Below are 11,601 nucleotides of genomic sequence, written 5' to 3'. Positions count from 1 at the left end.
TTCTTATACTATGTTGGTACCGTAAAAAGAGCCTTAAATTTGGTATCAGAGCCATGGATGTAATACCCCGTAATTTTATATAATAAATTAAACGGATATTATTGAATTAAACGGATATTATTAAATGGATATTATTATATATTAATTATTATACATTTATATTACTAATTAAGTCGGGTAAATTGTCGAGTCGATAATTATGTTAGATTATTTTATTTAACTCGCGTCGTATCAGTCCAAGTTATTTAAGACGGGTTTATACGGAATTGTTAGCATCGACCCATTTGAACTGTCTCAAAATGTCCAGCCCAAATTAATTATTAATTGTACCATACCCTAACCTTATTAATTAATACTACCCGTACCCTACCCTTGATTAATAATAAGTACTACCCATATCCTTACCTAAATAATACCACTACCCGTATTAATCAAATGGCATGCCTACCATAACTTTCCAAAAGCTACCCATTTCCCTTAATAAACAAATGGCACGCCAACCAGCCTTCTTTTTTTTTCTTGAGATTCAATCATACCTTCACGCCTACCATACCTCTTTTTCTTCTTTATTCTTTCTTTACAAAAGGCAAGCATGACTCCTTCTCCACCAACACCAAACACCATTTTCACGCAAATAGAGAGAGAAAGAGAGGAGCCGGGTGTTGACTCTTTGCAGGGAGTAGCTAGGGGCCTTTGTCGACGACCTAGAGTGGCCGTGGTGGCCGTCGTGGTGGCAGAATCATGGTAAGAGCGATTCATTTTCTCTGTTTTGGTTTAATGTCGGGTTTTTGGTGGGTTGTTCGTGTCTTATAATGGCGTCTAGGGTAGTTGTTGACTGAGTATATGGGTAGTAGGGTGTGGGACGAGTCAGGTGGTGGTGTTTAGGGTGGTTGTCGATGGTGATAGTGGCGGTAAAAGGGAGCAGCGACAGGGGGTGGCAAATCTAGTGTTAGATGCGTTTTCAGGCGAGTTTAGAGGGGTGAGTTTTGGGTGGCACCACCGTCGACTAGGGGGAGGTCGACAAGATGGTGTTGTGGTGTCTGTGGTCGTGGGTTGACGGCGAGTTGATTGGTGGTTGTTTGGGCAGTGATTAATTAATGGTTGTGGTGGTGGCAGGTGGAGAACGAAGGGTGTTGGTGACGCGTGGTGGTGAACTAGGCCAAATGACGGCCTTGGTTTGAACCGCCGGCGGCAGTCGACCCCAATGGGGGTGGCCGTTGGTGGTTGGGTTGATGTGGGGACCACGCATGGTGGTTGTCGCGGTGGGTTAGGTGGTGCGTGAGGAGAGAGAATGTGTGTGAAAGGGTGCGGACTCTTTTTGGGGGTTGAAACGGGTTTTTCATGGTTTAATCGTTATATTTCGTAATGGATCGTATTCTAAATTAATTAATTAATTCCCGAGTGCATTAAAATAATTAAAGACGGGTTTGAGTCGGGATGTTTGAATTGTTTAAAGTTGATTCGGGTATTTCTTAAATCATATAATTCGTTTAATCTTTTATTTATCATATTAAGTTATTTAATTTAATTCCCGAGTCTTTTAATAAATTATTCCCGAGACATTAAATAATTTATTTAATTTAATCCCCGAGTCGTTTAAATAATTAGAGATGGACTTTGAGTCGGGATTATTAGAGTTATTCAAAGACTTGATTCGTTTCATCGTATAATTCGTTAATCCTCCAATTATCGTTTCGATCTAAGTTTCGAGTTATGTAAAAGAAAATAATAATTAATAATAAGTAATTAATTAAAAACGGATTTTTGAGTCGGGTTTGTTAAAAGAGGAAAGTTACTATATTGGGAAAGTTTCCATTTTAGGAGATTTCTATATTTAGTAGTTAGTAATTATAAATATTATAATTGTTTTAGGTGACGAATTCGTGAAGGATCAATTATCAAATTCATTGCTTTATTTTCGGGACTGCTTAACTGCTTAATTGGATTGCTGGCACTTTGAGGTAGGGAAATACACTTGTCCTATTATCGTTATTGATCGAATTGTGTTGACTTGTTTCATGGTGGTTGAATTACGTTATCATTTATATTCGGAAAGGTGATTGACTGATTTGATCGTATTGAGTATGATATCACAACATCGGGTAACTGGCATGACTTTATGATTTATCGATTCATGATTTATATACATATTGCATTGCATTAAATACTGTTGAGCATTTCATATGCATTGGAGTTGGAGGATGATGTGGTAGTGGCGATGTTGAGATACGATGTGATGTTGTGATAAGGCCCAGGCGGGTTCTGCAGGACTTGCCCTGGTGTCCTCAGCTGTTGAGCTGGCAGATCGACTTCGGTCGATATATATAGTCTACCGGGGATCGGTATGGCTGGGCGTTTCGGGTTATGAGATGTGTGTGATGAGTTGAGATGGCGATGGAGGTGGCGGAGCATCATGCATATCATATTTATTGTTTTATTGTTTTCCCTACTCAACCTCGCGGTTGACCCTGTGTATTCGTGAACACCTGTGACGACCCAAATATTGGCGAGCAGACTTGACAGGTTAAGAGATAGGACGGGAGCTTGATGGGCGTGAGACACTGGATCAGACGACTTAGTAGCTAGATCATCATCTAGAAGACTTTCACTTTTATTTATGTCAATTCTTGTAATTTGAGTTGAAAAGAGTAATTGTAATAATTAAGTTAAAATTTTACATAAATTGCCGTGGAGTTTAATTTGTTATTCACTACCTCGAAACCGAGATGGTAATGAATCGTTTTATTAGGGAATGTCTTGACGAGGACTTCTTTATAAACCGGGGTGTTACAAAGTGGTATCGAGAGAAACGATCCTCGTGCCTAAACCAATGAGCCCAATGAACATAGGATGTGTCTAAATAAAATGAACCCGGATAGAATCGTTAGGAGCACACTACGGCAAGGTATGAGTTAGGGGCCCCTCACACCGAACCAGTGGTCCTCTCAGTTGAACCGGAAACCATGAGTGTATACGAGAGAAAGGGTAGAATGGTTGCTTGAGGTTGAACAGGAAATTCAAATATCGTTGCCTAAGTATTACCTGATTGATACATTGATTATTGCCTAATTGAGTTGATATATACTTTGAGACCCATATATTCTAACCATTATGCAGGATAACGCTACGGTAAGTAATTTGTATGAATGATGTGTTGATAGCACTACTATATCTAGTAATATGAGGTTTTGTGATCCCAAAGCCATGCTAGTATAGTCTTCTGATAGTAATTGGAAACACTATTGAATTGCACGTTTATAGCCGTAGCAATCGTGATTAGATATACGGAATAGATCGAGATGCGAAGGGATTCTACGGGATAGATGATTACGTAAGTACAGTGTGCGATTTAAGTTAGGATGAATTAGTATCGATAGTATAGTTATAAGAATTGGAACATAGAAAATGAATAACTTAGTGATAAAATTCGTTACGTTTGGTGTTACCCTTTAATTGACCTTACTACCATTTCTTTTCTGTTTATTGCCTATCGACGAAAAATTTATGAGAAATAGCCCCGAGAGTTAGTGTTCCGTTGGCGTTGGTTTCATACTTATAGGATATACGGATTAGGAGTAATAAAATAAATACTTTAGTGAACTGTGATTAGGAAGTTCCTATGCAGTGATGTTTGACCAGCGATAAAAAAAAAAAAAAAAAAAAAAAAAAAATCTCATTTAAATTGTATTAACAATTCTCGCATGATCCAACTCCACCGATCATAAAATTCGCATACGTTTCCAATTTGGTAAGCCACGAAAAATCATGATGTCTCTATATTAAATAATAAATTTTGAAAACTGACCCAAGTATCAGATCAATTGCTGTCACATGTTGTTTGGACCAACTGAGTTGTAAAATTCTTTAAAAACGGAATTCTTGTGCTTTACACCTAATTATTTTCCCCTGTGTTTTTAACTCACCGTGTCTTATAAAAGTAATATGAATCAAGTTTTAATCGAACAATTATTTATTCGTGATTTTGGAAATTTCAACGTGAATCAAAACATTTAAAATGTGCGTCTATGTCGAATTTGCATACGATTGTTTGATTAATTCAGGAGTCTTAGTAAAGTGAACTTATAATGTTTTATATGACGGTAGTAGCACGCATGTTCGATGAGTTATGTATCTTAACAAGTGATAAAATTAAAACTTAGTTGATAACATTGTTGGCATGATAGTATGAGTAAAATTGAATAAGCTTAAATTGATTTCTAATCAAGGGGTGAAATAGGTTATAAGAATTATGTTAAGAACTTTATTCACCGTCCAATAGGAAGGTAAAAGTTTTGAAAATGAAGCTAAATTTTGTCGTGTGAGTATAAATTCGGAATGAGATTTCCAGCCAGTGTCCGGTTGCATGGTTTCCTAATTTTGCTAGTCTGGGGAAATGAAAGTAGAACGGAGTCACAAGTAGTGGATTAATTTAGTCATGTGTTCATTCATGTAGCGAATTGGTGGGTTGTGGTTAGTTACGAATGTCGAAACTGGTTGTCTTCATTTATCGGCGATTCTGTGTCTTGACCTAAATCTGTACAATAAGTAAAGGAAAGTCAGATTGGCCTTATTAGGTTATAAATTTTCATAAATCGATTTATCAAGTGTTGACCCTAATTCTTTTCTAAGGTATAAGATTACGATAATTGGTGAAATGAATAATTACTAATGATTTGTACTGGTAACGGTAGCCTCTTTCCGTTGTTAGCAGTAGATTGAGAACTTTTGTCATAATAATGGAGGTTACGAGGACGTAACCATGTTTTTAGTTGGGGAGGATTGTAAAATCTTGATGCGTAATTTGCACTTGTTTGTAGGTTATAGTTGACCAAGTTGACCTTTAGTTGTGGGGTACCTACGCAGATGAGCTATATATGTTTTGTTCCTACTTCGGTTAGTTGATTGATGTGTAAAAGGAGAGTGTGATTAAACTACTGGTAATGTATTATGAGTTAGCCTATGAACTGAGTTATGGTTACGGGAGATACATTGCGGTCCAGTGAGGCCATGGTTAATGAGTTCATGTTGAATTTGAGATCGGAATTGAGATGGAAAGATGACGGTGTTCTCAGATGATTATATAGTGTTATACATTTGGTTCGCAGAAAGTTATTAGTTGTAGTTAATTAGATTAAGAAAATGATGAGTTAAACTTCGGGACGAAGTTTATTTTTAGGAGGGCAGAATGTAACATTCCGTGTCTATCATGTTTAATTGATGTGTCAAAAGCGTGTTAACCGTGTTAGAATTTCGTGACGTCCGTAAGTACAATATACAATACCTTTCTGTTGTTGAGTATGGGAGCGAACTTCGGGACGAAGTTCATTTTAAGGGGGGAAGACTGTAATACCCCGTAATTTTATATAATAAATTAAACGGATATTATTGAATTAAACGGATATTATTAAATGGATATTATTATATATTAATTATTATACATTTATATTACTAATTAAGTCGGGTAAATTGTCGAGTCGATAATTATGTTAGATTATTTTATTTAACTCGCGTCGTATCAGTCCAAGTTATTTAAGACGGGTTTATACGGAATTGTTAGCATCGACCCATTTGAACTGTCTCAAAATGTCCAGCCCAAATTAATTATTAATTGTACCATACCCTAACCTTATTAATTAATACTACCCGTACCCTACCCTTGATTAATAATAAGTACTACCCATATCCTTACCTAAATAATACCACTACCCGTATTAATCAAATGGCATGCCTACCATAACTTTCCAAAAGCTACCCATTTCCCTTAATAAACAAATGGCACGCCAACCAGCCTTCTTTTTTTTCTTGAGATTCAATCATACCTTCACGCCTACCATACCTCTTTTTCTTCTTTATTCTTTCTTTACAAAAGGCAAGCATGACTCCTTCTCCACCAACACCAAACACCATTTTCACGCAAATAGAGAGAGAAAGAGAGGGAGCTGGGTGTTGACGGTGCTGCAGGGAGTAGCTAGGGGCCTTTGTCGACGACCTAGAGTGGCCGTGGTGGCCGTCGTGGTGGCAGAATCATGGTAAGAGCGATTCATTTTCTCTGTTTTGGTTTAATGTCGGGTTTTTGGTGGGTTGTTCGTGTCTTATAATGGCGTCTAGGGTAGTTGTTGACTGAGTATATGGGTAGTAGGGTGTGGGACGAGTCAGGTGGTGGTGTTTAGGGTGGTTGTCGATGGTGATAGTGGCGGTAAAAGGGAGCAGCGACAGGGGGTGGCAAATCTAGTGTTAGATGCGTTTTCAGGCGAGTTTAGAGGGGTGAGTTTTGGGTGGCACCACCGTCGACTAGGGGGAGGTCGACAAGATGGTGTTGTGGTGTCTGTGGTCGTGGGTTGACGGCGAGTTGATTGGTGGTTGTTTGGGCAGTGATTAATTAATGGTTGTGGTGGTGGCAGGTGGAGAACGAAGGGTGTTGGTGACGCGTGGTGGTGAACTAGGCCAAATGACGGCCTTGGTTTGAACCGCCGGCGGCAGTCGACCCCAGTGGGGGTGGCCGTTGGTGGTTGGGTTGATGTGGGGACCACGCATGGTGGTTGTCGCGGTGGGTTAGGTGGTGCGTGAGGAGAGAGAATGTGTGTGAAAGGGGTGCGGACTGTTTTGGGGGTTGAAACGGGTTTTTCATGGTTTAATCGTTATATTTCGTAATGGATCGTATTCTAAATTAATTAATTAATTCCCGAGTGCATTAAAATAATTAAAGACGGGTTTGAGTCGGGATGTTTGAATTGTTTAAAGTTGATTCGGGTATTTCTTAAATCATATAATTCGTTTAATCTTTTATTTATCATATTAAGTTATTTAATTTAATTCCCGAGTCTTTTAATAAATTATTCCCGAGACATTAAATAATTTATTTAATTTAATCCCCGAGTCGTTTAAATAATTAGAGATGGACTTTGAGTCGGGATTATTAGAGTTATTCAAAGACTTGATTCGTTTCATCGTATAATTCGTTAATCCTCCAATTATCGTTTCGATCTAAGTTTCGAGTTATGTAAAAGAAAATAATAATTAATAATAAGTAATTAATTAAAAACGGATTTTTGAGTCGGGTTTGTTAAAAGAGGAAAGTTACTATATTGGGAAAGTTTCCATTTTAGGAGATTTCTATATTTAGTAGTTAGTAATTATAAATATTATAATTGTTTTAGGTGACGAATTCGTGAAGGATCAATTATCAAATTCATTGCTTTATTTTCGGGATCGCTTAATCGCTTAATTGGATTCTTTGGCACTTTGAGGTAGGGAAATACACTTGTCCTATTATCGTTATTGATCGAATTGTGTTGACTTGTTTCATGGTGGTTGAATTACGTTATCATTTATATTCGGAAAGGTGATTGACCGATTTGATCGTATTGAGTATGATATCACAACATCGGTAAATCGGCATGACTTTATGATTTATCGATTCATGATTTATATACATATTGCATTGCATTAAATATCGTTGAGCATTTCATATGCATTGGAGTTGGAGGATGATGTGGTAGTGGCGATGTTGAGATACGATGTGATGTTGTGATAAGGCCCAGCGGGTTCTGCAGACTTGCCCTGGTGTCCTCAGCTGTTGAGCTGGCAGATCGACTTCGGTCGATATATATAGTCTACCGGGGATCGGTATGGCTGGGCGTTTCGGGTTATGAGATGTGTGTGATGAGTTGAGATGGCGATGGAGGTGGCGGAGCATCATGCATATCATATTTATTGTTTTATTGTTTTCCCTACTCAACCTCGCGGTTGACCCTGTGTATTCGTGAACACCTGTGACGACCCAAATATTGGCGAGCAGACTTGACAGGTTAAGAGATAGGACGGGAGCTTGATGGGCGTGAGACACTGGATCAGACGACTTAGTAGCTAGATCATCATCTAGAAGACTTTCACTTTTATTTATGTCAATTCTTGTAATTTGAGTTGAAAAGAGTAATTGTAATAATTAAGTTAAAATTTTACATAAATTGCCGTGGAGTTTAATTTGTTATTCACTACCTCGGGAAACCGAGATGGTAACAGTCCGTTTTATTAGGGAATGTCTTGACGAGGACTTCTTTTATAAACCGGGGTGTTACAATGGAAGTATATATAATTTATGATAGTTAAGTCATAATTCAACAGTGTCTCATCTTATGAGTTTACGCGTACTTAATACGGGTAAGTCTACTGTGAAAAACAGTATGAATGAAGAGGTTGAATATCCTCAGAATTTAGAGTTGCTAAACAAATGGACAATTCCAGAAGTTAGCAAAAGAACTATTTATAATTATGGGTTTTTTGAATATATCGGGTTAAAACACGAGTTAAAACCACGAGAGAATCTATTTCTCTAAATAATGAAGAAATGTATCTTCAACTTTTAAACAATAGTGACTTAGAACCACTAAGAAAATCTAAGCACCAATTTATTCATATTGGTTTAGTCCAAGTGGCTTTTAAACCACTAACTCGGAAGGATTACCGAAAAGTTTTGTTGCAGCCTTAAGAGATGGCAGAAACTTGAATTGGCAAAAGTCAATTATTGGAGTTGTTAAATCGATCGGCTCATGGTCCAAGATATTTTGATGTTTACCCAAATTTACAATTATCTTTAACAGATGCTAATATATTAGATGCTTTAACTTTGAATGTTAAAACTCATGGTTACAATTATGCTAAAGGATCTGAATTAATTTGTATTTGCTACAGATTTATTATAAACCTTTATATAATTTAAATCCTCACTTGTAGATTAGGCTGATAAAGCTATAAATAAGACTATTATTATTGAAACCAATTGTAACAGATCTAATATCACTACTAGAAAGGCTATTAAATGGGAAGAAATATCTTTCCCTGAAAATTGGACAATCACACAGGCTATGCCTCCTCAACCGATTATGGAGACTAATTTACTTGATGTACAACAAACTCCTGAAGGAGCTGTTACTTTAAATTTTGGTAATAAACATATTCGACCAAAAAGTAGTACTTCAAAAATGACTAGATCTTTTTCTAATAGGACTTTTATTTCAGCCCTTGATCAAGATTTAGATATGCCTAGTACATCTAGGTGTTCAACTTCTCAATTAAGAGATGAAGATTTTATTGAAACAGATGAAGATGTTTTAAGAATGCATTCGATAAAATTTTAAGACGACATTCTAAAAGGAAGCGGACACATTGTCCCAAATGAGTTATCTTGATGATTAAGAAGGCCTTCCTAGATTTTTCTCCTGGTTCAATAACCAGAAAACTAATTAGTAATGAATTTCAATCTCCTATTTGGGAAAAATTTAGAAATTGGTTTTTTCATAATTTTGATGAAAAACAACAAGACATCTTGCAAGATGAGTTTTATGAATACTTGCAAATCGAAATGCGATTATTTATTTTGTCCCTTGGTATTGTTCAACTTATTTATATAATCATTTAACTATTCTTGAAAGAAATTTTGAACTTCTCAATGGTAATGAAGTTAAGGGAGTTTATCCTCCTCTTAAGAAATTTAAATTAGATGGGTGTTCTTACATGCCCCTTTCAAAAATTTATGAAGATGGAATTATTACCACGACTACTAAACATTTAAATTATTTAAGTGAACAAAATAATTATGCTAATCTATCTTTAAAAATTCTTGGTGAACATGTTACAGATTTACACCATAAGGCTAATAAAGTCATAAATCTTCTTAATCAAGTCATTCAAAATACCAAGATCAAGACCCTTCTTCTTCTTCTTCGAAAGAAATAACTCCTATTATCAAAAATCCTCCTGAAATAAAGAATTTTAAATTTTTATCTGACATTAAAAATGAACAACTTATAAGTCAGTTGGCGGAGAAGGTTGCAAATTTAAAGTTGCAAACTTTAAATGAAGAAATCAATCCGAATTTCAAAGATGATTTGAATGTTGTTTTAAAAAATAAATGGGGTCAAAAACCTATTAATACTTTATATTATAATAGAAGACCTTCACCTGTTGATATTGGACAGGAAGAAAATGCTTAGATTATTGGACATAGTTATAGTGGATCTCATATCTATGAATGGAATATAGATTATTTTGCTGAAAAACAAATTCATAACCATTGCCATAGAATGCTTATGTATTCTCAAGTTTGTAAAAATGCTAATAATAGTGATTCCACTGTTGCTAAAATGATAGCATCAGGATTCACCGGTCAACTTAAAGGATGGTGGGATAATTACCTCACTAATGAACAAAAAACAGCTATTATTACTAATACAGAAATTAAAGATGAAGTGCCTCTGAAACTGCGTTTTACACTTTACTTGTCAATATACTTGATCATTTTACTTGGTCAATTGGGAATAATTATGATTCCACAAGAACTCTTTTACAAAATTTTAGATGTAAAACTTTAACTGATTTTAGGTGGTACAAAGACACCTTCCTTAGCAGAGTCATGCTTTTACCGAAATGCAATAGCTCTCATTGGAAAGGTAAATTTATTGATGGTCTACCACACTTATTTCTTTGAAAGAATTAGAAAAATTCTTCGTGGAGAAAATCCTTCTATTAATTACGAAAAATATAATTATGGTCACCTTATTAAAGCTTGTATGCAGTTTGAAGGAATAAACCTTTGTAATGAGATTAAATTAAACCAACAGCTCAAACATCAGAACATTATTGAAAGAAGCCAATTAGGTGAATTTTGTGAACAATTTGGTATGGATATGCCTTCTACTTCTCGTAGAAAACAAAACAAAAGTAATGATAGAATTTATTCTCCTAGATATAAAAAGAAAAGATATTCTAAAGCTAAACTTGAAGAAAAAACTTTTCGAAAAATCGAGAGAAAATTCCATAAAAAGCATTATAAGAAAAAGGGTTATATACCTTCAAAAGAAGTAAGGTGTTTTAAATGCAATAAAAAGGGTCATATGGCAAACAATTCTTTGGACCCAAAAACAAATTAATAATCTTGATATAAATGATGATCTTAAAGACAAGATTTCAAAATTATTTCTTAATGAACCAGATCTACAGAGTGAAACAGAATCTATGTCTGATAATTCTAGTAATTCTAGTAATAATTTAAAAATCCTTAATAATGATTCTTTTTACACAGACAGTAGTTCTACAACTACTAATTCTGAATGTGAACCTTGTGGACAGGGAAAAGCTTGTATTAATCCCGAAAAAGATGAATTCTTTAATCTTTTATCTAATTTTCAAGATGTCAAATTACAGGTTCTCACCAATAATGATTGGTTAGATGTTTTAAAGGCCATCCCAAGTGCTGATTTAAGATCACAAATTATTGAAAATATACCAAGCACTTCTCATAATAATTTTGATTATGGAAAACGAGTTTTACTGAAAGAAAAACCCTATTCTTTAAATGAAGTTTATAAACGTCTTCAAAATAAAAACATAACTTCTAATCCTTCTTCTTTACAAGATATTTTGAAAGAGATGGATAATTTAAAATCTGAGATTAAACTTCTAAAAACTGAAGAACAAAGAAGTGATACAAGAATTTCTAATCTTAAACAACTTTTTATTTTTCAAAATGATTTACTAAATAATGATCAAGAATCTAATGGCAAAAAAGTTGATAACCATGAGATTCCTATTCTTAACCCTGAT

The 11,601-nt window shown here is 35.3% G+C and overlaps 1 long non-coding RNA gene across 1 annotated transcript; it reads left to right on the top strand.

The window, feature by feature from the left end:
• Nucleotides 1-671: 671 nt before the first annotated feature.
• On the top strand, nucleotides 672-2,712 carry LOC141633701 (uncharacterized). The gene is made up of 3 exons (XR_012538484.1): nucleotides 672-744; nucleotides 1,873-1,961; nucleotides 2,515-2,712. It is a non-coding gene; the product is annotated as an uncharacterized LOC141633701 (long non-coding RNA).
• Nucleotides 2,713-11,601: the final 8,889 nt, after the last annotated feature.

This window comes from Silene latifolia, chromosome Y (assembly GCF_048544455.1).
Source record: "Silene latifolia isolate original U9 population chromosome Y, ASM4854445v1, whole genome shotgun sequence".
Taxonomy (NCBI): domain Eukaryota; kingdom Viridiplantae; phylum Streptophyta; class Magnoliopsida; order Caryophyllales; family Caryophyllaceae; genus Silene; species Silene latifolia.
Note: the sequence above shows the minus strand (reverse complement) of the source record. Positions and strands in the feature narration are given on the sequence as shown.